Source organism: Netta rufina, assembly GCF_964035555.1.
Source record: "Netta rufina genome assembly, chromosome: 2".
NCBI lineage: Eukaryota > Metazoa > Chordata > Aves > Anseriformes > Anatidae > Netta > Netta rufina.
Window position 1 is genome coordinate 39,040,664 of NC_140124.1, and position 26,802 is coordinate 39,067,465.

The window sequence follows — 26,802 nt, forward strand, 5'->3', positions numbered from 1 at the left end:
CATCAGATTTAGATGTGCATTTCCATCATGACCAAGTTAAATAGTTTGTTAGAGTGAAGTGAGATGCTATTGACATAGTGTTGACATAAATATATACATTCCTGAAGACTGTTTTAAAAATGACCTTTACTGAGCAGAAAGTGAAGTCTATCATTTTATATTATTTCAAAGACTTATTTTTGTATGCCTACTAATATACTTGCAGATGTCAATATCTTATTTTAAGAGATTACCAAAAGGTAATTCATCACAGATGCTCAACAATTGAAAGAATACAATCCATGGTTGTCTGTCTTGTAAATAATTAATATATTAAGGATTCCTTTGTATGCATGGGTTCAGAATCTAGAATCTGGAAATTAAGACATCCAGAATAACCATTTATAGCAGTGGGATACAATATAAAATACACTGCCCTGAGAATTAATGAATTCAGGCTGGAAACATATGTTTAGGGAAACCTAACATAACACCCTAACTTTCATAAAAATGGAGTTTTCATCAGCTACTATTAAAGCAGGCCAATACCTGTATGCTTTCATAGTGAATTTAGGGCCTTCCTTTAACTTAATTTTTTAAAGACTGGGTTATTAACATCATGTGAAGAAAGAATGTGTTTGACCTCAACAGTTGATATTTTTATATAGTTTTGTGGCCAAGAGAAATAATTTCATGATCTACTTCATCTACTTTTCTTCAGACTGAGATGAATAAAAACTTGATTTTTAGGGATATGCCACAACTGTTCAGAACATCTCTTCTCGGACGTGACTACTAGCTCTTTTAATACCAAATTGCGTTCCTAACTATCTCATTGTTATGAAAGATTTCTTTATACACTGCAGCACCATTCTCAAGAGAACAAATCAATTTTAAATACCACAGAAATTAAATTCTTTTTTGGCTTTCACTGTCTAAAAGAAAAATTATTTCTAAATCAGAAATTTGCAGGGGCAACTGCAGTCTTCTAAGATAAATGTTTTGATGAGTGTGTGTGGGATTAGAGAAAGGAAGAAAGAAGGATGGAGCTAGTAACTTGTTGGATTATTGTTTTATGTCTTTAACATAAAAATGTCACTGCAAAGAGCTGTAGAGTAAATAGCCCTTTTGAGACCTTTCTAATTTGACACTGATAAAGTGATTGCAATTGATCTTGAGGCTACAATAATTTGTTATGCATTGAACTTGGAGAAAGTGCTCTGACCATATGAGCAAAAAGGTGGATTACAAAGTACATAGATTATTTACTCAGTCACTGAGGGAAGTCAGTTTTAAGGAAAGGCCTATTTTATGAGGCTTTTCATTTAAGAGGGACATGAAGAGGGACTTTTTTTTTTTTTTTTTTTTTTTTGCATCCATTGACAACGTATTCACTCTTACTTCCCTTTCTTCCCAAACTAACAATATCTCATTCAACATAATCTACTTTCTTTTCAGCACTCCCCTCTCTCTAGTCTGTGATTTTGCCTTTCACAGCATTTTATGAATCTTGTAGAAGGAGCTTCTTTGTCCACCACTTTTTCATGTAGATGTAGCTAGGGAAAGCATTTCCAGGGGACTTGTAGTTGTCATACTTCATTGAGTTATGGTTATCTTCATCAAGTCTGGTAAAGTTGTCCAGTAGTTATATCTATTATCTTCGAATGCAGTTGCCTTCTGGACAATAACTTCAGTGAGCTGGGAGGGATTTTCCTATCTATGGCTTTCTTTTAGCTCATATTGTGCTCTTTTGAGGGAACAGTTTTATCCTAATTGTGGTGAATCATCTTAGTGGATTTCCCATGGGCAGTAAGGAAGCAGAATAAGGAAAGACAAAGTGAGTAAGCCTAAGTTTACCTTTCCAGGAGAAGTTTTTCACAGCTTGAGTAGGGCAACAAGTGCTACCCAAGAGGTAAATGGACAGTAGAACTGTCTATAGTGTCTATTGTGTCTATATGCATGAATGCAAGACACATATATCTCTCTGCTTGTAAAATAATTCTGTAGGCATGGAGATTTCTTTTTCAATAGACAAAACTGAATTATAAAATTGGCACCCATTAACATGCCCTGTGTACGTATTTCAATGTATCTTAAAAGTTCAATTATTCTGTTGAAGTGTCAGAGGCCTAACAAGTAGCAAATAATCCTTTCCAAAAGATAGGCAGTTTTTTGCTGTTGTGATTGTTTTATTTTAATTTTGGTTTTGGTTTAGTGGAATTATCCAGGCAATGATATATGAAAATGATCCAGGAGTTCTTCATACTAATATCTTTACATAAGCGTCAGCTGAATACTGTCAATAGCAAAGACATAATGTGTCTCAAACAGTGAAGATACCCTGTATTAGTAATTACAAAATGAGATGTGAAATAAATCTATTTTTTATTAAAATATCATTTAAAAGTAACTACACTTCTCAGCTGAGAACATTTATGTCATTAATACAAACAATATGGATCTTTTACTCTTCCATTCCAACTTGATTTTTCCAGGAAATGCATGAGAGAAAAATGGAGAAATTTGCTTGAATAAAACCATTTACCTTTTGAAATGTTCTATTATGTAAAAACTGCAGAGATTTTGGTGAGAATAAGAATTGATTTGAAACACAGCAATCTAGTGGCACAGTCCAACAAAGTATGTGTGTTGCAGCTTTAATTTTAAAGTGACACTATTCTACATTACAGATGTCTTGTTTTCTTTGTGAAATTCACGATGCAATTCACTCCAAAGGAGTTTGAATAAATTTTTTTGTGACACAAAGCATACAGTAGAGGAAATGTCATTAAAACATTTAAGGAAAATTTGTACTTAGGAACCTAATTTTGAGCTCAGTTAGATCAATGCAATTTGAAGTCTAGAAGCAGACAAAAGAGTATAAGGCCATTTAAGTCTGTGGAAAGATTCTTGTGACTTCATTGGTCTTTGCTCAGGCACCAAGTGCACTGAAAAGGTGACTTTTCTCAATATTTTTTATTATAATATCATTTAAAAGTAACTACATTTCTCAGCTGAGAACTTTTATGTCATTAATACAAACAATATGGATCTTTTACTCTTCCAATGCAACTTGAAATGTACCAGGACCTTTCAAGTATTTTACTCCATATATTTTCCATTAATTAAAAAAAATAAATAATTGTATTCCTTGTAATGAATAGCATAGTGAGCGGAAGGTGGCATTTAATGCCTCATTGGCTGACTGGGCTTATAGATTGTCCCTTCTTACTGGTTAAGAAATACTATATCAATCAGTTGATTAGTCTTCTAAGGAAAATGCTAGAAATGTGAATAATTAGTTATGAAAATCCCTACTTAAAGTACTGGAAAATATTAAAAATGACAAACCCTTTTTACCAGAAAATGAACAAAATCATCAGGGATCTTCTTCATTTTCCATACTGTATCCTTTTCTTTCTATCAGAATATACTAAGATCCTATTGCCTTCTCTTCTGCTTAGTTAGGAGCATACGAAAGGCAGCCTGGTTGTAGTTCCATACTTCCAGGAAAAGGCAGAGGCTAAAAAGGAGGTATAAACCATTTTTACCTTTAATTTCTGTAATTATTTCTCTCTGTGTCCAAATCTTGGCCTCAGTTTTTGGAAATGAATCTCTAAAAATTTATAGGAGTTGATACCCCTTACTCATAAACCTGAATTATAAGACTATATGGCTTTGGCAGGTCCTCACGTAAATTCGTTCCATACTTCTCTGCCAATACATTTCAGCCCTGGCTTATAACATCTCCAGTTTTCTTCTCTTGTGCTACTTTGAAACTGAGGCTGCCAATTAAATTATAACTTAATAAAATGACATAATTTGAAACACTCTCTTTCAATAAAAGCAGAGCTTCAATAACAGCCAGCTCAATAATGATGGCATAAGTGAATTTTTTAGTTATGTCCAAGTAAAAGCACTCAGCTCAGTGGAACTGTATGGAATGCAATGGGGTTACAGTAGAGCAGATCTATTTTTCTGTGAAGTAAGTGTTCTTGGGAACATACACTGTATGCACTGTCAATTTAGTCATGAATTCTCCTTTGCGGTGGTAAGGAAGCAACAGTCAATGTATGATCATAATTTTTTTAGCTGTTTCTTAAGACTCATATTTACAATCTTTTATCTTTTTTACTTGATAATTTCCAAATTTTAACATGATGTGCTGCCATACAGTTAATAGGTAAAAAAAGGTGTTGCAAAGACAACATTCCAAAAAGAGTTCCTTTGCAAGAACAAAATCCTATCATTTCTGTTTCAAACATCAGAGAATTAACAGCTAAACATTATTGCTTCCCACCTTTGCTTAAATTTATAACAATGTAATAAATTCACGGTAAAATAAATAAATAAATAAATAAATAAATAAATAAATAAATAAAGGCTTTCCAGCCAGGATAAAAATGGATTATTAGTTCCTTTTACGGTTCAAGTTGATGTTGTATATATGATTTGGAATACATCTAGATTTTACATTTGAAAGGGTGCTATAATTCAGGTACTATGGGAAAGTTCTGTCTGTCAGGTCTTTGCAGAGATGGATGCTTTCTGTTTGGCATTTATCAAGCATGTAATATTATAGAAATCTGGTTCCTGAAGAGACTTTGTCAGGGACCACAATAACACATGGTAATATATATACATCTCTATATATAATTGGTTCATTGCCAAGGAGTCAGTAGATGCAGTCCTGAATATAGAAAATCTCTTCAGAATATTTCTTCCTCTTGACTTCTGCTAATAAAATTGTAGATACAATCTTTTGTGCACTTTCTCACACTTCATAAAATAGAGTGAATGCTACATACCAACATATTTGCCTACACTATTGGAGAAGGAATTAGGAAACCTCCATTAAGCTCCTTTTTAGGTGTCACATCTTTGCTGGTTTCAGTTCCAGAACTGCAAAATCAAGATAAAATTGCTTATACTCTGAAGCCTGTTATCTGTCCAAAGTACAAAGGCAAAAAAGAAAGCTAATGTTATTCCAGATGGAGTCCTTTCTATTGCCTGGTTAGCTCACTTCGTCAGCCCAAATCCTTGCTGCTGTTGAAGTATATCTTTGGAACAACATCAGTGCAAGTCCTGCCGAGCCACTCCTACTTCTTGTAAATAGCTGCATTGCAACTAAATTGATTAGGGTTATGTTAGGACTCATAAGAGGAGGGGCTTGCTGATGAGTGGAGCAGCAGCTGGTGTATTGCAGCTGTGATCCTAACAATACCATCCTTTATCACAGTCCTAGACTGGTAATAAACGAAAGCTTTTCTAACAGACATTTCTGCTCACCTTTAAATATTTTGACTAGATGGTTTGATAGGATGCAAATAGGAAATGTAAAGGTCACTCAGTAATCAATATGCCATAAGCAGATCCTGGTACTGCAATTAGCATGTTTGTTGTACAAATCAAATGAAGACTGTGAATGAATGAATCTGCTCATCCAGGCAACCAGATCTAGACAACCACCAAAGAGACGATGCCTGAGATTTATATAATGTTAAATAAGAAGAAAGCCAGTCAAAACACCGGGGTCTTTTCAACACATTATTAGTCAATTCACTAGTCAGATCGTATTCAATCTAGATGAAAGGAATCGATACATTTAATTAGAAGGTTATTGCTTCTGTGAGAGAGCTTGCAGGAGGAATTACAATTCTCAAAAGGTGCATTTGAAATGTTTTTCATAGGGCACACCATGACACTCTTTATACCCAAGCCATACAAATGAAGGCATGTTTCCTTCAAACGTGGATAATTGCATATCCATGTAGCTAAGTGACCTGAATTTCAGAGGTGCTGGGTGCTGACTTCTTTTGAAGTTTACAGGTCTTCTCTGCCTGAGAAAAGTAGGCCACTTACACGAATGCCTAAATATAGATTTTGGTACTTGAATTCAGGCTGCCAAGCTTGACAGTTTTGGCTTTAATAAATAAAACAGACCTTCTAACCTGAAAGTATGTCAGTAAACTTGGTTTTAGCTAGATAAACATTGACTGGATTACAGCAATGGAATGTACATCTTTTGGGTCCATTCTACAAATGCTAAGTGCTTTGAAAAAAAAAAATCCCAGCAGAAACAGGAGAGTAAATTCTGAAAATAAACTCTAGACACAAAAAGCACTGGCTTGTGTATGACTACTTTTACCACATTGGTCATTTTACAGAAAAATATTTTGATAGACCATCAGTGGACACTTTTTCTTATCATATTTATGCATATGTATATCTAAGCATAATAATTAGATACTAACAAGGAGTAAAATATATGGCTTTATAAACAATGTCTTTGCCAGTTTTACCACTCTTTATACCTAGTAGGTTACTCAAAGTTAAAAACTTAAATGCACAACTCAAGACTAGATCTACAGCTACTGCAAATACATGTGCTTCATATTCACTTCTAATAAAGAAATATACCGATATAATGCAGCTGAGTGTTTGGCCTAGACATGAGTTTACATTAAACAGCAAGAGTGAGATCTACAAGTGGTATAAGACAAAGCGGATCAAATGCAAGTTAGTAGAAGAAAGATGATTTTTGGCAGCTAAGAAGCAAGTAGATTATGACAACAAAGATGTTTCTCATTGCTCTTCCTAAGGATTTTTTTTTTTTTTTTTTAAACAGGCATACCATGAAATCCACATACTGAAGTAGAGCAGCATGGATTTTCAGTTCCTATTTTAATCATGACTTCTATAAGCCCACTGTATGGCTGTAATTTTAAAGCTGCAGATGAGGGAGATGATTTTGTTACAGAAACAGGCTTCCATACTGCAGAGTGTGGGAGCATTATGACTTGATCCTGGCAGAAGGGGAGTGGTGGTGTTTCTTCCTGTAAGATAGTGGCCAGAAGCATCCATCCAGAGGGGCATCCATGTTGGTCTGTTTTTCCTCTTTGGTGCAAAGTCATGGTTTCAAAGTACCGAATCCCTAACAGATGTAGCATAGAGTAGGTTTGTTGGAAATGTGAGCGCTTTGTTAATTCAAACTCACTGTAATGATCTGAAGTGTGTTTGTTTCAATACTTTGTGTAAGACTTATGGAAGCTATAATATTCCGTCTTAAAATGAATAAGCTAACTAGAAAGTACCTAACAAGTTTTGAGTTAGACTTCTGTTATTTTCTCTCTTTCATGCCTGAGTAAGAAAGGGAATGGGTGACTGAAGACTTGACTTTTGTCCTAAGCTAATAGTCCAGTATCTACAGCTATGTTTTGGGTGATCCACTCTGAGGCTTATGGACAATATAAAAGGAATGGGGAGCTTCCTGACGGGGGGATCACATGAGAAATGGAACCTGATAAGCTGTTATCCTGAATTGAACAGGAATGGTAGGTTCCTGCATTTGTGATGACTTGTGGGTTTTCAGTCTTTAGGAAGTATGACTAGTTGCACTGTAAGGTGTTCACGGGTCCAGCGTGTTGGTCTGAGGGTCCTGTTCCCAAGATCTAGAGCCTAGCTATTGCACCCTGACTGGGAGACCTTGGCTGGAGAAACCTTTTCAGGTTTTATTAAAACCCAGGTGTCACATTAAAGTGTGTGAAAAAGGTTTTTATTAGTTGTATTTATTTATTTATTCATTTTTGTTTCCAGATCACTCATCTGATTATTGCACACAGGTGCATTTTGTGAGGGAACATTCAGGGACTTTACCTTGCTGTACCCTCTAGCCCTGCTTGTAGGAGAGTATCTACTGTCAATGTAGAGCCCACTGTGATCTTGAACATCAGAAGGCATTGCACAAAAGACCCCTGAAAAACAGGAGAATCTTTGGCCCTCCTGATTTTTAGCCTTACTATTTTACTACATTCATTTCCAAAAACTTTGAGTATCAAGTTTGAGCCTAGCCCAATTAGAGTTTTTTGGTGTTCAGATGAAAGCAGAGGGGAGGTATTTCCACAGCAGTTGATAGACATTTACGTATGAAGTTCCAGGTACTGGGACTCCAGTCACATCAAAGGACTTTATTACTTTATGTTTTAATGCAGGCACTTGATGTTATGAATAAAAATGTTCTCATATCTGCTTTCTGTTTAAGCTGATTCTGTATATATAGCCAAAATGGATAAGGGACTGAATCTAAATCCTGTATCCAAAGAAGCTCTGATTTCTCTTGGGAAGCTTTCACAATATATCTAATATACTGTCTCCCAAGCACTTGACCAGAAAAAATCAGGAACATTTATGGTGGGATTTTGGATACCATTTTTCATTGTCGTCCCATTCTTTTTAATGTGAGAAAAAGCAATCATGTGACAAGAATACATTGTGTTGATCTGGCCTCTTTCTCATGTAAGAGAGGTAGGTGGTCTCTTCCAAATAGATGTTCAGTGCAAGAATTCAGTTAGGGTGGTACTTACCCAGCAGCTAGGAATTTACAGGCATAACTGATACAAGTACTTTGGAAATCCTAGGCTTTGAGATATTCCTGATCTCCAGATAAAAACTATTTGATTTGGCATGTACTTTTTTTTTTTTTTTTTTTTTTTTTTTTGAAAATGCAGATCTGAATTTCAGGAAAAGCTTGAGATTCTTTCAATATCCATGGGCTAGGTTGTACAGAGTTTTTATGCTGCCTCTGAGGACAGAAAACATGCAAATATGCATACACATACATGTCTAATTTGGATTACATGACTCTTCAAAATCAATTTGCTTCTCCAAATGTTACTTATTGAGGGGAAAAAAATAGCGATCCTTTCTACTTATACTGCTAATAATAAGTTGTGGAAATGATTCTACAGTTACTATCAAGAAAGAGAAATTCTATAGGTTTCCCACAGAGGCAGTAATTGCATATTCTGCATTTGGTGTTCTTGCTATGTGCTCATACACAGTGCAGTGTTCTGCTAGGAGTAACGAAATTTGTACCTTGGCTCAGGGCAGTGCAGCAACCCTCTGAGGTGGTATAACAAAAATTATCACTGAAATACCCCAAGGCTGATGAGCTCTGTCTCTTAATGAAGCTTGTCAGCCTAAAGAGCAATATGTCACTGACTGGTGAAACATGTCATATCTTCACATGTTTGGCTTGTAAATTTTCTGTTAAAAAAAAAAAAAAAAAAGCAACACTACCAAACCAGAAAAATTGTTGTTTAAGTGTACAGTAGCTAATACAAATCATTTCTTCCTTCTACACTACTCGAGTCATTCCTCTTGTTCCTAGCTCGTACCCTTATCACATTGATTTCCCCATACACCACTGATTTGCAATACAGACATCACAGTGTAGTACTGTTTCTAGGTCTGGAGCTGCTTACTCACTACCAGCTTGATGCTTCGTGGACTTCATAGTGTGTGTCCTATTCATGCCTTGGCCTCATTGCACAAGCACAGAGGAAATACATGGAAACTTGACTATCTGTTCCTTCTAGAGCAAGAGACAAAACAGTGAATTGTCTTCTAAAAATCATGAATTTATTAATAGAGTCTTCCACATTTAAGGCTCAGAATCTGATGGATTTGAGAATATAATTTAATACTTTCATGAATTGATGCTACTGAGGCCAATTCAGTCATCACATTCAAGACCTGGTATGACATTATTGTGACAAATACAGCATAAATAACCTCTGCAAGTTCACTAGCCAGGAAAAATGTGATAACTTGTGAATCATCAAGTGTTATTAAAGAAAAGTTTTGAAATTGAGATAGTGAAAGAATCTACCCTACTTTGCAGAATTGCATAATAAAATGCATTGTGAAGAGTGGTCTCAATGTGCCAGGACAGCAAAGCCACAACCATTCTGCTGAAAAGTTTCTTCATCAGTACTTATTTTCACTCTTGGGGAAGAACTCGACTTTTCCATGTGCTTGAGGGGGAAGAGAGAGAAGCAGTAGCCCTGTCCTCATTTTACAGCAGGCAATAATCCTCTCACACTTTTGAGGAACATCTTTGTATTTTTCTCTTTCCTGACTCTCAGGCAGGGAGGCCTTAAAAATAACTTCTTTTGTTCTGAAAGAATAACTTCTTTTGTTCTTCTTTAAGAAGAGCAAGACAAGTTGCTCTTCTTATATCTGGTAGCTGGGAACGAAGTCCTAGTGTTGATACCTACTGCCTCACTTAGTTGTTTTACACAGGTTTTATCTTTTGTTCCTTTTCATTAAATTATATTGATCTTTTCTAGAGAGATCTGTGCAATTGATTCAGTCATCTATTTCTGCTCTGTATAAGTGCTGGATTTGTCTGATATAGTTATTTTACAGTTCACAATGTGTTTGAGTGTGGATCAGATGTTCTTTGAAACTCTTTTGAATTAACCATATGTTGCAGATCCTACCTATGATTGCTAGGCAGACTGTTGACAAAAATGCGTCTTCTATATCTTTTTTGGTCTAAATCAAGGTCACTTGCTCTCTGAACATATGTATAGTAGAACTGGTTTGCCTTCTGTAAAGTTAGCAGCTGGAAACATCCTATTTATGATTTCTCATCTCAAGTAGCATCGAAACATAAATATTCTAAATGTACAGATCTCTAAATAGCCCCAAATGATTTGGTACAAGCAAGGAGAAATAAGTGTGTCAGGGACAGGAATAGCAAAAGCTCTTTTATGGAACAAAGCTATAGGAAGAAGTCATAATAGGACTTGCCATAATTTTAATTAATAGAAAACAAAAGAAAGTTCATTAGAAACCAATAGAAACAATGAAAAAAAAAAAAAGAAAAAAAAAGAAAAAAGAAAAGGTGATATTGAATTCATTAAGTACGGGTTCCTCTTTAAAAAACAAACAAACAAACAAACAAACAAAAAGCAACCTCCCCCCACAACCCCCAATAGAAGATGAGTAGCTTCTCTGATTTTAAGGCAGCTAATGGTGACTAACAGTGGGGAGAGCAGGTATCCTTTGCTAAGAAGCATAATCAAATTGTAAGGTGATGAGATTTTGCAAATTACTTCTGGGTCATAGTCATAGCTGTATTTGAGTGTTTGTATGTGACTGTACAACATAATTTCAGCTGGGTTAAGCCAAACTGCTCACTCAATCTGGGGGCAAAAGTACCAACAGGTATTTATCAGAGTTCAGTTGATACAAAGTGATTTAAGAACCTGATGCAACAAGCAAACAGTGTGCTTCACATTTTAGTATAAAAATGCTGGTGTTTGAGAGGGAAAGGAAGAGATTTTCCCATCACTGTATGAGAATGCACCTCTAAGTCTTGGACAGAGGCTGGGGAATTTCTATGCTATAATAATGAACAGTAGCTCTGCTCTTCATCTTTTACACCGGAGAGGTTCCAAGGCATGCAAAGATGAGAAAGCTGAGGCCAAGGGCTCTGGACAAAATGTACTGCCATTCTGCATTCTCTAAAACCAGAGCTGCAACAACTTATCATCTGCTGATCTATCTTTCTTTCTTTCTTTCTTTCTTTCTTTCTTTCTTTCTTTCTTTCTTTCTTTCTTTCTTTCTTTCTTTCTTTCTTTCTTTCTTTCTTTCTTTCTTTCCTTCCTTCCTTCCTTCCTTCCTTCCTTCCTTCCTTCCTTCCTTCCTTCCTTCCTTCCTTCCTTCCTTCCTTCCTTCCTTCCTCCCTTCCTCCCTTCCTCCCTTCCTCCCTTCCTCCCTTCCTCCCTTCCTCCCTTCCTCCCTTCCTCCCTTCCTCCCTTCCTCCCTTCCTCCCTTCCTCCCTTCCTCCCTTCCTCCCTTCCTCCCTTCCTCCCTTCCTCCCTTCCTTCCCTTTCTATTAAGTTCTTAGAGCAGTTGGACATTTGGGATTTTAACTCACTTTGTCAGGCCTAGCTCATAAAAGCTTTTCCCCAGAAGTATAGCAAACACAATTATCTCCCTTAATTTTTGCATTAGTCATGGAACACTAATTAGGAAAAGTTTCCCAGGGTCAGTCTTTTGTTCCATGCAAGTCAAAAGTCTGGGATGGGGAGGTCAGGGATTGTAGGAACTTGCACACAAACTGTAACTAATTCAAGTGTTTATAAGTGCTCTCATTACAGATGTGTTAATTGTATTGTCCTGGGGGAGTAGCTGGGATATTGGCAACCCTTCACTAAAAAAAAAATAATATGCTTCTCGTAAGTTGCCAACTTGCTTGGTGTTCTCTTGTTCTTGTATCAAGGGCCAGCTTTTGAGAAATTGAAGCTTGCTTCCACTACAAACCCAACTCAATCCAGGATTGTGGTTGGTGATTGAGGATGGTGACACAAGAAGGTGTATTCCCCAGGAGAGGACGGGTTTGTAGAAAAGACAAAGAGAAAAGAGTTTGTAGAAAGACAAAGAGAAAAAGGTCCTCTAGTTGCAGAGGAACTGCCTTTCTTGAACGAAGGTGGGATGGCCACAAGACTTGGTCTGGTTGCAGAAACAGCAGAAGAGACCTGAAGCACTTTACCAGCTCTCATGATACTCTGGTATGTGTCATGTATTGAATCCAGAGCTGGTTTTAATAGAGCTCCAAATGAAGAGGTGTCAGGTTAAATCAGACAGTAAAACAAATTCTATTTCTGGGGTGAATAAAAGGGGAACTTTAGCCCAAAGGCTGAAGGCCATCTTTAAAAAAGCAAATTATAGAATTATCGCTTCATGTTGGTAATGTGCCTTGTTTTGTCTTTGTGTAAGTTTCTGTAGATGACACAGTATTAGTTACAGTCATATTTTCAAGCTAAAACCTGCAAGAAATATACTTAATCCTGCTTTCCTGGCTTCCCCCCACTCTTGTCAAATAAAAATCAAATCAAAATGAGCTCTTATAATAAGGAAACACACAAGTAATTCTTGTACTCATTTCATTCCAGAAGGAAAAACCCTATGGTTCATAACCATTCAATCTCAGGAATGACATCTTATTTCATCTTTCTCTACATTATTCTGGGACAGCTGTACATGGACCCTTGAATGAGTTATGCTTGTGTAAAAGCTGTAGGGAGCTGGTAGAGATTTGTGGGGCAAGGTGGGTTGGTGCAGCTTAGCAGCAAGGGCACATCTTGCTGAAGAGGGCCCGTATGGACTTAATGCCCAGTAATCTGGAAGCATGGCCTGAAAGCCCTTTGTCAGGCAGATCAGGGAGTAATTCAGTTCTACTTCTATTAAAGACATGATAAAATGCAAATGAGGTTTAAATCCATTTGTTCACCTAGTTTACAATTAAACAAATTCATCGAGGGGTCAGCAATGTGTTATTTCACATGCTTTTTCATCATGAGTCCAGTGTTAATTGCTTGGTCCAAACCATTTAAAAATTGTCACTACCTGATCTATTCATCATATCAGTCTCTCAAATGGATTCTCACCTGCTTATGTCTTCCCAGAGTGCTTGTTTATTGCTTCCCTGATTGCATGGTTTGTTTTGCTGAGGCTTAATTGCTACTAGGTCTCTTAAAATAGAGCCACGGGAAAGATGCAGCACAGTTTATAGTGTAAAAGTATAAAACAGAAACCCAGAAAATTTTGATTTCTTAGTCTAAGCTCAGCTTTATACAATACATATTTATACTTTACAGGAAGCTTCATTCTGGAATTCTGGATCTAGAGGATCTAGAGATTTTCCTTTTCCTTTTCCTTTTCCTTTTCCTTTTCCTTTTCCTTTTCCTTTTCCTTTTCCTTTTCCTTTTCCTTTTCCTTTTCCTTTTCCTTTTTCTCTCTTTCTCTCTTCCTCTTCCTTTTCTTTTTCGCTTTAGCTCAATAATTAGCACGATGATTTTATCATTATTATTCTACAATAACTACTCATGAAGAGTAGTTATGTACATATAAGAGGATGAAAGATGTTTTTGCAAAACTATCTTTGAATCTAAAAACACAGAAGTCTCAAGAAAAAAAAAAAAAAAAAAAAACACCAAAAAATTATCTTTTTTGGAAACTATATGCTGATGAGCTGCCTCTCTGCAATGCTACATTAGCACTCCTAGAGTATCTGGGCCACCCATCTTTGAGGGGGCATCTTTCTCCCACTGCAAGTATTGCTGTAAATTTGGAAAAAAAAATCGTCAGGCTGTGTAAAACATATATCTGAGATTAGAAAAGGGACAAACTGAAGAACTTTCTAGCAACCCTTTGTGGTGATTTTGATGCATGGTGTTTTGTTTTTTACTCCATCTTTCAATCTGGAAGATTTTTTTTTCATTTTGTGGCGGATGTTACTCCTTGTAGAAAATCTCTAGCCACATGTTAGATACAATTACCTGCAGTAGATCTGTCTTTTAAAAGCTTTAATTTGTATTCATTTCCTACAATTATCATGCTGTAAACTCCCCATGCAAGACACCATTTTTGATTACATTCACCTTACTGGTTCACTGAGCAGGCTGATAGGAAATTGCACATCAGACTAGTCATTCAAGGTACAACTGCCTGCCTGTCTCTTAATCAAGATTCAGCCTCCTTTAGCTTTATAATTTAAAAGCAGGCACTTGAAGTATTTCATCCCTGTTTTCAGTCATAAGACTGCTGAACCAGCAAATCCAACTGGCTGAGAAAGTCTGATGATATCCCTTAAAATAATGTGACATGCTATCCAGGTATTGGGTGGATGTACATCATGTTGAATCAACCACCATACCTTTCAGAGAACATAGTGACCTCCAGTTTAAGACATTTTCCTTGCAGTTGCCTTTACTAAGTGGCAAGCTCCTGCTCCAGGTTTAAATGGTGGATGCCGAAATAGAACTGATCTCTCATGCTTTTTATCACCCATCTGTTAGACTCGTTCAGCAGAAAAAAATTACTGCGTTTAACATTTTTTTTTTTTATAGCAAAGAATTATTTTGTAATTGGAGTCCATGGTTGGAGGATCACAGCTCCCTTTTCTGAAGTGTTGGTGGTACTATTTGTATGGCTCTGAAGCACTACAATATCAAGCTGCCCAACCTCAGTGGGCTGTCAATTGTCTGTGGGATTTGTCAGGGAAGTGAGTGATACTGGTTGATGGGCTGGGAGGAGGAGGTGGCTTACAGCTTCACAAGAGAAAGGTTTTTTTCTCTTTACAAGAGAAAATTTATTTCTTAAAACACAGTTTGTTGAAATATATCCTTAGACAATCTGAACTTAGTGAAAAAGACATGCAGAGAGTCTGTGGAGGAAGGAATCACCTATAAATCAGAGATAGAGCCATTGACTGTTTGCTTCTTATTGCTGCTTAATTGTATATTTCATTTATATAACTTTAAACCATGAATTATATATTTATGAATTTTAAAGAAAACAACACTACAAAAAGTATTCACAGATAGACAGCCCCAAATAAGGACCAAACCCAAACCCACTGTGCTGGGTGCTGTCCAAATGCATGAACTCTGTAGCTGGGCCACAGAACTTGCAGTTTATATCATGGAGATCATATTTGTTGTTAATAAACAGCAGAAAGGAGGGAAAGAAAAAAGACATAAAATAGGAAAATGAGTTCTGTTTTCTGTTTGATGGTGAGGATTATTAACTGAAAACAAATTCTGTTTGTTTGCACGGTGTGAATGCCATGATTGTGAACTTTATAAAGAATAACTCTGAGACAGTTGAAGAAGGGTCAGGAGATGCATATGATGTCTGTGAATATATAGTCTGCCCCACACAGCTGTTTTGAATTTTCACCACAGAGTCCATAAGAGCCCTGCCTAAAACTTGGGCTGCTCAAGCAGGAGGATTTCCAGGAAGTTTTTTGCATCAATTTCTGGCACAGAGGTAAATCAGGAGTGGTTGGTCTGTTGATATCAGTAGATTATATGGGAGTAAAAACTTAAGTAAGAAGTATCAGACCATGTGTCACTTGTTATCTACTCTGTAATAAGTACCATGCAAGGGTGGCTATATGTATGTGTGTGTGCGCATGCCTTCAGGATGACTTTGGCTTCTGCCTTATACTTCAGCACCTCTGTTACAGTATTTTATTTTAAAAAAGGTTCTTCACATCCTTGTGTCTTGTATGTTACATCAAATGCCTGCTGGGAGGTTCTAATTTGTTTTTTCAAAGTTTTCAAAACATGAGAAGTTGGATTAAATGTATAAGCTGCCGTTACACTTGATTATTATAACGTCTGTCGAATCTTCCTGATGGATATGAAAAGACAGGTGAGGTTGCTAATAATGCACAAGTGTAGCAATACCAAAAAAAATCAGTTGACCAGAAGGAAAAAAAAAAAAAACAACTCAGTACTTTTAGTGCCAAAGTAGGTGGAATAACTTATGCTTTTCAGCATCCATACACGTGCAATCGCTTGGGACTTGTCTAACTTCATGAATTTTCTCACATCTGTCAGATGAATCAGGAATCCAAATGCAAAAATGTGGCATTCATATACACCATGTGCGTCTCTGAATGATTCATATTTCTCTTGTGAGGGCATGCTTATGAAATGGTTGTGTAGTTTCTGAAATACAAAGATGAATTCCTTTTCTAAAGTTTCCTCAGTAGGGAAACTAATCTAATATGGCATGATGATTATTATATTAATAATAGTAATAATGCTATTTCTACTTGTATTGTAACAGCTAGCCATTCTTTGTTATGGAGCATGACATCTGCTTACAATTGAAGTACAAAACAGGCATGCAGGTGGGGGATGCATGGAAACAAGATGGTGTCAGTGAGCACAAAAAGCTTTTTGGGTCAGCACGCTGAAAGCCTAGTCTTTTCAACTTCTTAGTAGCTGATGTGACAAAGTAGAATTTGAGGAGGGATTTGAAGGAGTGCAATAAGGTACCACTCAGATGCTTTTGGAAGGCTTCTTGCAAATGTATCACACAGAATAAGAGGAAGCACAAGCTTTTTAAAAAGTGTACTTAAAGTGTTGTAATCATACTACTTATACCATTTGCATGATTATATTCCTTTTTAATCCTTTACATAACTTCTAAAATAATGGGGCCTTATAGCAAGGACCCATGCATTTTCAAAATTATGTGACAGGAGTACAGCTCAAGTACTCATCTGAAGGTGTAAGACACTATTGTTTTTGCACAGCCTCCTGGTTCTTTGTCAAAATGGCATCCAGGAAACCTTACCTTAGTGTTCTCTTGTCACATAAATTACTTTAATCAGCATGATTAATAAACCAATACTTATTGCTGTCTGTACAATGCATTATTTATTCTTTATGACAATACTATTAACGAAGGAAGAAAGGTAAAGAAGGAGCAATAACTCTAGTAATGGTTAATTAATGACACTTATGGTTAGATATACAAGACACTACTTTAGATAGTATCGTTCCCAACACCGTTTTCAGTATTCCCTTATTGAATACTTCTGGGTTGAAATGTAACCAACAAAGACAGGTCTGTATTAAACATCTGATACCTCTAATGGTAGTCCAGCTAAATTTAGTGCAACTTAGTGAACTATGAGTGAATTCTTAGTATGGGAGTGAATTACTATGGCTATTTTTTTTTTTTCAAAAGAACACAAACATACTATATGTGCTATGGCAGTACATGAAAACACAGCCTCCAAGATCTTCCTAGCAAGCTGGGGCTGAGTGGTCAAGCAGAAAGATGTAATTTTGGAAAGCTGGATGCCTCAAACAGCATTATCCATCACTGTTCTCTTTTGAATACACAGGCTATAGTCTGGCTTACACTTGGTAAGCGAATGTTTCTTTGGGGCCCTAATGCTAAGCAACATGATTTAATATGTAGATCTTGTCCCCCGCCCCCATGATAATTCAGGCAGCTGGACTGCCTCTATTGTTTTTCCTTTATGAATATTCATGCCTATTGATTTCAATATTTTCAATGCTTTCATAGAAACAAAAATGTAAATATACTTCTGAAAGAATGTTAGTAATGCCCTATGGAAACTCACTCTGCTGTGCAAAGTGTTATGAGGCTTTCCATTTTTCCTTTAGATAATTTTCGGAAGAAGCTCAGGAATGATGGAAGAGTACTACAGTTCACTCCATGGGCTGGAGGTCTGCATGTGACCCAATTGGGAATGGATTCATTGCAAAAATAATCTAAAACTCACTATGTTGTAAATTACTAGGAACAAACTATCTAACAGGTGGACTTCACAGAATATGTCTTTTTTTTTTTTTTTTTTTTATTTTATTTTTTTTAAGTACAGCCTTGCAGTTCTACTCTGCAAATTCTGAATAACAACACTGTCTACCTCAATGGGGTATTAGGAAAGTATTGTCTGGCAGAAGCTGACATCCCTTAGGGTGTGCAGTGTGTGATGTGGAAGCCCTGATGAGCCAAACAGTGGCATTGCTTTTGGATTTTAATTGGGGTCCCATCTGGAAATGACTTTCTGCATTAAGATAATCAGACACAACTGAGTGGAGCTAAGCTTTGGCATTACTTGGAGGTTAGGGTCTTGTCCGGCAGGAAACAGATGGGAACTATCTGCTTAGAAGAAGGACAACATGTCCTGATCATATTGTTTTCTTTGTGCTTTTGAGCTTAGGATTTTACCCTATAGTCATGACTATCCTCTGGAAAACAGATGAGGAATCCATTCAGGATGTGTAACTTTTAAGCTTGGAAACTACATACATTCTGTTTGGTTGCACCAGCCTTGATTCTGCTGTGACTCCTCAATCTTATCTGCCATCTTATTTATAATTTATTAGCCAAGAAAGACTATAAAAAATGAATGCTTAATGTGATATTTAGAAATTTCAAAGTAGGTGGTTAAGGTACTACTCTGAACTTCAATAGTGTCAGACTGCCAAGGCAGTCCCCTGACTTCTCTTTAAAATTGCGGATATAGTACAAGGATCTCACCAGGAGACCAGAAATGGTCTGATGTCCACTTGAAACTGGCAGAGACTTCACAAGTTTGGAAGTTATTTGTAAGTAGTCTTAGCTTAGTGTTTTGAGATGCAACATGAAACCACATCCATTTTGTTTTCTTTTGGGTTTCATTGCACACAGTTATTTTGTTTGTTTTGTTTTTCAGCAGGCAGTCTCTCCTTCCTGTTTTTTTTTTTTTTTTTTTTTTTTTTTTTTTTTTTTGGGGGGGGTGGGGAATATGTTTCTTTCCAGAACATAAAGTTGCATTCTGTGTCTAAGCCATTAGACAGACTTATGGGATATATTGAATTTAGCCTTTATTCCTGACTTGAGGTGCATTAGTCTTCCACCAGTGCATGTCAACCTGTTATTCCAATGGTAGTTAAGCTTTCCAAAGTGTCTTGAATTGAAGCTATTTTTACTAACACTGCACATAATGGATATTAAATTCTAAATTTAAACAATGATGCTTCAGACCAGAAGAAATTTAACCCAGACACTCAGATAACATCTCGCAATCAGTTTGTACCTCAAAGAGGGAAATGATAAGTAAGCAGTCTCCTGTGGCTTCCCTTTAAGAAAAACATTCCTCTTCCACTGGTCTTTAGACCTCATGGGGATTTCATCCAAGATCAAGAAAGTGCAACACATATCATGCATACCAAGCAACGTGAGACTCATATTATCCTTCAGCTTCAGTCACAAATGGATTTCTTAGATGTGGCCTGTTTCTCAATGCTAGAGGAAAGGTTATTTCCTTAAGAATACCAAAACAAATAGTGTGGTCTCAGTTTGACTCTTGCTGACTGTTACAGCCAGCTGGGGGGCTATTTCATCAGTGTGACATCATTACATGGAAATAATGTAGGGGAGGTCCAGTTGTCATGCTGCAGGCTTGGCAAATGCCTTCATGACTCTCTCCAGCCTGGCTGCTGTTGATGTCTCTGCATAATGTATTGCTATTTGCTGTCTCTCTAAATTGAATCCTATTTTCCTTCCATCCTCCCTCTTAGGCAAGTTCAATCCAGATACAAGGTTGGAGTTGCTTCATTACTGATCTCCCAAATCATTTATTTAACTAAGTTCACATCTTCATCAAGGACCATCCTGGTGCTTGTGCTGGAACTGCCTTGCATAATGTCAAAATCTAGGTGTTGCCTGTCTGTGTGTGTGTTAGAGTGGCTGTGAGAATAAATCATATGACCTTTAGCAGCTCCTCACTGGATGTGCTGTTGTCACCTGTTGTCTTCCAGCTGAAACTGACAGTTTATTGTGTGCAGATTTCACTCCACTTCAGTCTTGAAGGGATCCAGATTCAGACAGGGTGGTTCTAACCCCAGGCTGTACAATTGTATCTCTTTTGCTTCCACCCAAGTCTGTGTTTTTTAGTTATTCATTGTAAGTTTAGATCATTTTGCTGAAGTGGATTAGAGAGTAACCGAACAGTCAGGGTGAAGGTCAACCTCTGACAAAGCAGCAATGACAAGCAAAGGATATGCTAGAGGCTGTAACCTCTTTGTGTATCAGAGCAGTTCTGAGCATAACATAAGCTGTCTTGTCTGAATGTATTAAGTGGGGGAAAAGTATAACACCTGGTCTGTGCTAAATTAGAGCCTTGGAAGAGGGCTTGCAGGGCCACCATTTGGATTAAACTAGATTTCCATATAGTAATGCATCTGACAGTTGTCAATTTTGGATGCATTTTTTTTGGTTGCCATGAAGTCTGAAGTATTTTTGTTCAGCTGCTTTTTTAGCTTATATCACTCTAGTATTAATTGGATTACTTTCTCTTTTCTAATCTTTTATTATATCTGTACAACATCTTTATAAGTATATTAGAAGTTGTTAATTGATTAATTCTGCTTCCATATCATTGGAGAAAGTATGTACTACACTCAGAAAAACATGTTAAAAATTCAAAGTTATATTAATTTTTAAGTTTTTAAAGGAAATATTTAAGATCTAGGAAATTTAGGAATTCAGTTTGCCTCATCCATCTTAATTCAGCGCGTTCTGTGCTTGTGTCTTCAAAAATAAAGTCTTTAATCACCGTGCCTTGTGCTTTCATTCCCAAGGACCTTAACTCATTTGATGCTCTGCACTGACAGAACTTCCCCAGTAACTTAGGTTAATTCAGTGACAAACAGATCTCAGTTTTTTAAAGTTTAGTTTTCTCTGTGTTGACTTTAGTTTTAGATGTTTTGAGGTATTCTGATACACAGGAAATGAGCAAATATTAACCATGTTAGAAGGTGGGTGTTTGAAACAATATGATCAGTGTTGACCCACAGTGGGAACATAGATAGAAACTTATAGGGTCTGACTTCTTCATATACACATGAATGTACATTCTGTGTATATACAGCTACATTGACTTTCTTTACAGAATATCTCCACATGAGACACTGGTGGAGCAAAATAAGAAACATATATTTTGGGAGAATGACACACTGTAGGAAGGCTGTGGCAGCAGCAAGAGCAGAATCCAGTGTTGAAGCATTCAAATTCCGCAGCACTGAAGCCCTTTGCTGTCTTTCTACAGCCCACAGAGTCATCAAGCTCTGCACCTTCCAAAACCTGCACCCAACAGGTGGTGTCTTTCACATACTGCAAAATGTCTGTTCACCTCTTGTGTCAGAATACATTGTTCTTAGTAGAGAAGGTGGTGTAGATATCATGGGAAAATGTCAATACTAAGAATTAAAGATTTTCATAACTTCAATGGGAAGAGTGAGATGGGGCTAATAATATTATTGTTGACTAGCTTGGCTTTGTGGATCTGGCAAATACTGGCTAGACAGGCTTTGAAGTTGGCAAGGATTATTACCATCTGTACAATTTGTAGAACTTCCTTTCTGTGGCACATTCTAGTCTAGCATATAAGTAAACTATAATTAGATAGAACAATTCCCAGGTATGTTCATGAACAGTGTCATACACCAATTTCAGACTTGTGAAGTCTTCATATAGATGATGGGACAAAAAAATTAAGAAAAATATTTTAACCATTTTTGTTTAAAAGCATAATCTCTCTCTTTTTTTTTTTTTTTTTTTTTTTTTTTTTTGTTCCTTACTCTCAAGATGCTTCTATCTGCTCCATTACATGATATCAATGGGAAGGTAATTAAGTAGATCTCTCTGGGATCCACTTGATGGAAAAGTGAGAAATGGCAACTTCTTTCTTCCTTCCCTTGAGAAGGAATGCTCATCACTGCTTTAACAGCTATTGCCAGTCCAACTATTTAGAAATATTTTACCATTCTTATTTGTTTACTGTTTTAGAAGGTAACCACATTTCTGGAATTATTTTGACCTAGCTAATGTGATTTCAGCACTACTAAGAAAAGAGCTCTAACTTGAGAACATATTAAAAAAAAAAAAAAAAAGGGTGGGGTGGAGAGGGTGGATCTTTGCTTTCTCTGGCATTGCTTGCATCCAGGTTCTGGTTAATCAATGAGTATGAATAAAGGTTTTTGCGTGACAGCTACAGGGTTTGAGGGAGAATTGCAATTTTACAGCTTTCTCACTCAGCAACTCCTCATCGTACTGTCTTTTTGTGGTGGAGGTATCAATCCCAGTGAAGAGGGGAGAAAAGTTAAATTTGAGGTGGCAGTTTGGACTTCGTTTAGGTTGGTTTGTTCTAACCTACCTGCAAAGCATTTTCTTTGTTTCCCTGGACAAGGGATGTTCATTTAAGAAGACAGATTTTTTTTTTCTTTTTTTTTTTTTCTTTAATTGGGTCGTCCTTGTTTCAGAAAACAGTTGTTAACTCATGTAATTATATGCAACTGTTTACCTACCTTTCTCGTTTTCACTAAAAGTAATATATTCAATATAAATAAATAAAATAATATGGTGAACACAGGGTGGAGGAGAGTTCCAGGCTTATGAAAACCTTTTGTGGGAATGAAAGAAACATATAAAAGCAGAATAATTTTTCCAGACTTTGAAATAGTTCCTCCCTGAGGAGTAACAGTAGCAGAACACAAGAGGGTACAGCTATTATATTTTACCTACACTGGCCAGAGTTCTCATATAAGATTAAGTAAAAAAGTAAACATCAGAAATAGTAGTCAGTCCTATCTCTGTAAGGTACAAAAATGGTTCTGGCATGATAGTTATGGGGTAATATGTTCTGGATATTTATCTAAGATGTTTCCCTAAAATCACAAGAGGTAAGCTAAAAACAGTAGGGGAAGAGCATGAATAGAAAAGCAAGCCTATATTATTATTGTATAGACTGCTTATCACATCTTTGCCAGTCGTCTTACAAAAACAATGCTTCAGCAGCTCCTTGAAAGCCCTAAAAAATTATATATTCTTATAGGAAACTCCTTGAGTGAAAACAAGTCTTCTAGTGCCCTAGAAAGATGGTCAGATTTTTTTTTTTTTTTTGGGGGGGGGGGCAGCCAAATGTATACCTGGAGTTTACTTGGAGTAAAAACCCCTCCATTGTTTTGCTGAATGGGACTTTGGTTTTCAGCCTCCATACCGGGCAAATCCTGGTGACTGTAGTCATCTTCTTGGGATTACTGCCTATAAATGTAATGTCTCTTCCTGAATTAGATCTTCTTCTCAGCCAGATCCCAAGCTCCAGACCATGTTTTCCAAGGCTGTTGCAGTTTGAGCTGTCATGAAGTTTCTGTATGTTCTGGCTGTTGAATAATAGTTTCATGCTTTCCGAGCAGAACAGTAATTAATGAGAATTTTATTATAAGTGTTAATGAAGTGAACTTTTTTCTTGTACAGCTCTTTGAAGGCTGGTTCTGACCTATGCAAAGTACAAATACAGAGACAGTCTTTTATGTGGCGTAGAAAATGGTTCCTTTAAAGCTTACTGTATAATGTTTCAAGTACTGTCAATCAAATATAGTCAAAAAGCCTGAATATTTAAGCCTTTAAGATTCCATTCAGACACTTGACTGGAAATGTTTTCCATTGTGGAAACTTAGAGGATGGCCCTAAGTCCTGCCAGAGGGAGTTTTAAAGGAAACTGTGCATGTAAAATGAGATGGAACAGGAAGGGGAGAGTTTTTTGTTTGTTTGTTTGTTTGTTTGTTTTTACTAGTGAAGCTAGCCACTGATGTGTGCAATATTATCATTCACTAAGGAAGTACTAAGGAAGTTCTAATCTGCAGTTTTTCATTATCATCTTCTGAATTTTGACAACACCCTCTTCTCATTTTTGCTCTCTCATCTGTAGATTAAGTCCCAGGGAGAAAGTAGAAAGGATGCAACAAAAAAAGTGAAAGTCAAGATTAGACTACAAGAAGGAGTGAAAAAGTGATTAACTTAGTCCCAGCTGAAGGACATAAGTCTGCAGTTCACTGTCTTTCTTTAAGTAGAACAGAAGAACATATAATTCTATCTTGTATATATCTATGGTTTAACCATTCTAATGTCCAAGCAAAAGAAAAAAAAACACAATTTTATAAATGAGATAACACAGAGGCATTTTCAGGAATCTGGACCTGAGTGCTGAAGTGGAGAAGGCCTAAGCCAAACCTTTTATTCAACTTATGTTGCCCAATTTTTAGTTCTGTCCTGTTTCATGTCCACTCAGAACTTCAGAAATAGGCCTAAAAGAGGGAGAAAATACTGAATGGAATCTGAACAGGGTCTTGACTTGGCACACCTTGTTTTCAGTTCTGGTTTAAGATTCTTAGCCTCTCTGGAGATCCTCCTTATCTCTAGAATTTCCTTCAGTTGTAAATTGAACTGGGCTTAAAACAGCAGTCTTTAAGAGCCATGCATAAAGTGACTTGATGTAGGTATTTCAGCAATATATTGTGCTATTGCTGTCTTGTATGCACAATGGAAATTGACTGAAACATGAGTGTTGATATTTTCTCCTCAGCTGTATTATTTCTCTCATACTAGTATTTATGTTATTTGTAAAATTCTGAGCTGCAGATTTTATTAGCATAAAATTCTCAGAAAGCAAATCTTCACAATTGTTTGAGAAAGATGATATTGACTGACATTTCCCTGGGACTTTTTTGTGTTTGAAGTGGTCAAGGGCTTTGAACTTCCTCTTTACCTTTATGTGAAAAACAAACAGACCTAAAACAAAACAAAACAAAACAAAAAAAAACAAACACATAATTTCTTTGTTTTCCTTTTATGGGGACTCTACGAGGACTTCAGATGCCGTAGAAATGCCAGCTCATGAATTTATGAACCAAGTTTAAAGGTTACAAATTCACAGCAGAAGTACTTCTGCACTTTTCACACTGAAGGAGGTGAACAGGTATCTTGGAACATAGCTGACCAGTCAGTTGCATTTTGAATATTAATAAACAACCCACAAGTTAAAGTATTTTGTCTATTATTACTGAAGAGCAGTAATTTTGAATATTAATAAACAACCCACAAGTTAAAGTATTTTGTCTATTATTACTGAAGAGCAGTAAGGTTATAATTGTATATGACAGTTTGCTAGGTGTTCTGGGACAATAAACAGGGAGGAGAGGGCAGAAGAGGAGCAAAATATGGGGCTAAATTCAGTGAATTAACTTGCTGTGCATGACTTGCCCAGTTCTATAAAAAGACATAATATCATAACCCTGTTGGGTTACCTCTTGACAGTTCTTACTGGAAGAAGGGGATGCTGTCCCAAAGAGTGTTGATATATTATTTGCAACTGCCATCCTTAGTATGTATATTACAGCAGGAGCACTTCTATCATGACCTCAAAGTTCCTTCTTTCTGGTCCAGATCTGAATGTCTCCTCACCACTGCCTAATTAAGTGATAGTGATTTTATCATGCAGACAGATGTCCATTAGGGACCAGACTGAAATTATCAGAGTTGCTTTATTTGCAACCTACTTTGAATCCAGGTCTCTAGAACTGAGAAACCAGCAATTGCGTTAGCCCATATTTTACTAAACCCTTGATAATTTGTCTTTAAATAGGAAGTCCTCACACACACGCACACGCTTAAAGTTTCTATTTGTCCTTAGAGACTTCAGAGAGAAGTAATTGCTCTTAGTTTGGTGGGACCAGTTTTGCATCACAGCAAAGCCTAATGAAAATTAATTGGTAGTGCTTCAAGGTTTCTCTTTCAAGCTATTGCAATTTAGATATTTTTGCAGACTACAGCAGCTGCTAGTTTATTCATTATTTAAAGCCTTCTAGCATTCGGAACTACCATCAGCCATTTGCCCTCCAGGTGTCCCATGAGGTGTTCTTATAACAGGGTGACCAAGAAAGCCTAATTTGATTAACCAAACTGGATGCTGGTTCACACAGCATCACAGACTTCCCACTAATCCCTCCAGCTGAGATGGAATTCGGCAGCTAAGAGGAGTAGTTAAGCATCTACCATTAAGGGTGAGGAAAAATCCATTCAAAATTTTAATTAGCTTTGCATTTCTAAAATGCTTAGGGATCGCTTAAAATCCACAGATGCTTTTGAAAGAGGCATGGTTCACTGCACAGACAGTTGTAATGTTGCCTGGCCTGAGCACAGCTGAAGAGATATGCAGCTGACGTAGCTGTGGAAGGTCACAGTTGCTGTATTTACTGGAGCTTATTATTAGCTGGAAACTCTATTTTTGCTATCAAGTGCACTTGTCAAATCCAGGCTTGTTGTCAGAGGGCAGTGAAGAACTGATATTCCCTGAGAAGCTGTCCTTCTTATGACCGTTCAATAGTATCCCTAAATGAAGATTTAATGTATTTTGAATGGAAAACAGAATCTGTGTTCCATCCATTTTGAGTCAGGGAAAAACAAAGGCATAAGCGGCACTCAGCCTTTTCTCCATGGATACATTTTTGCAGAGCAGCAGGACTTTGGCAGCAGAGCTCTCTTCATAAAGCAAGCCATTTTCATAAACTACAGGAGGTTTTTTTGTTTGTTTGTTTGTTTTTTTAAGCAGAGAAAAAAGTATGTTCTGGGAGGTACTCACTTTACTGCTTCTTGAAGTTCTCTCTTTTATTTTCCAGCTTTAATTTTATTATCTAAATGTTTGTATGTATATGTTTGTGTATATATATGTGTATATATATATATATATTTTTTTTTTTTTTATTTTATTTTTTTTTTCTGTCCATGTGTTGTGCATCTGCTCTACAGGCTCCGGCCAGGAGAATAACCATATGGGGACATGGAAATCTCCACTGCACTGCTGCCAGAAGACAAGTT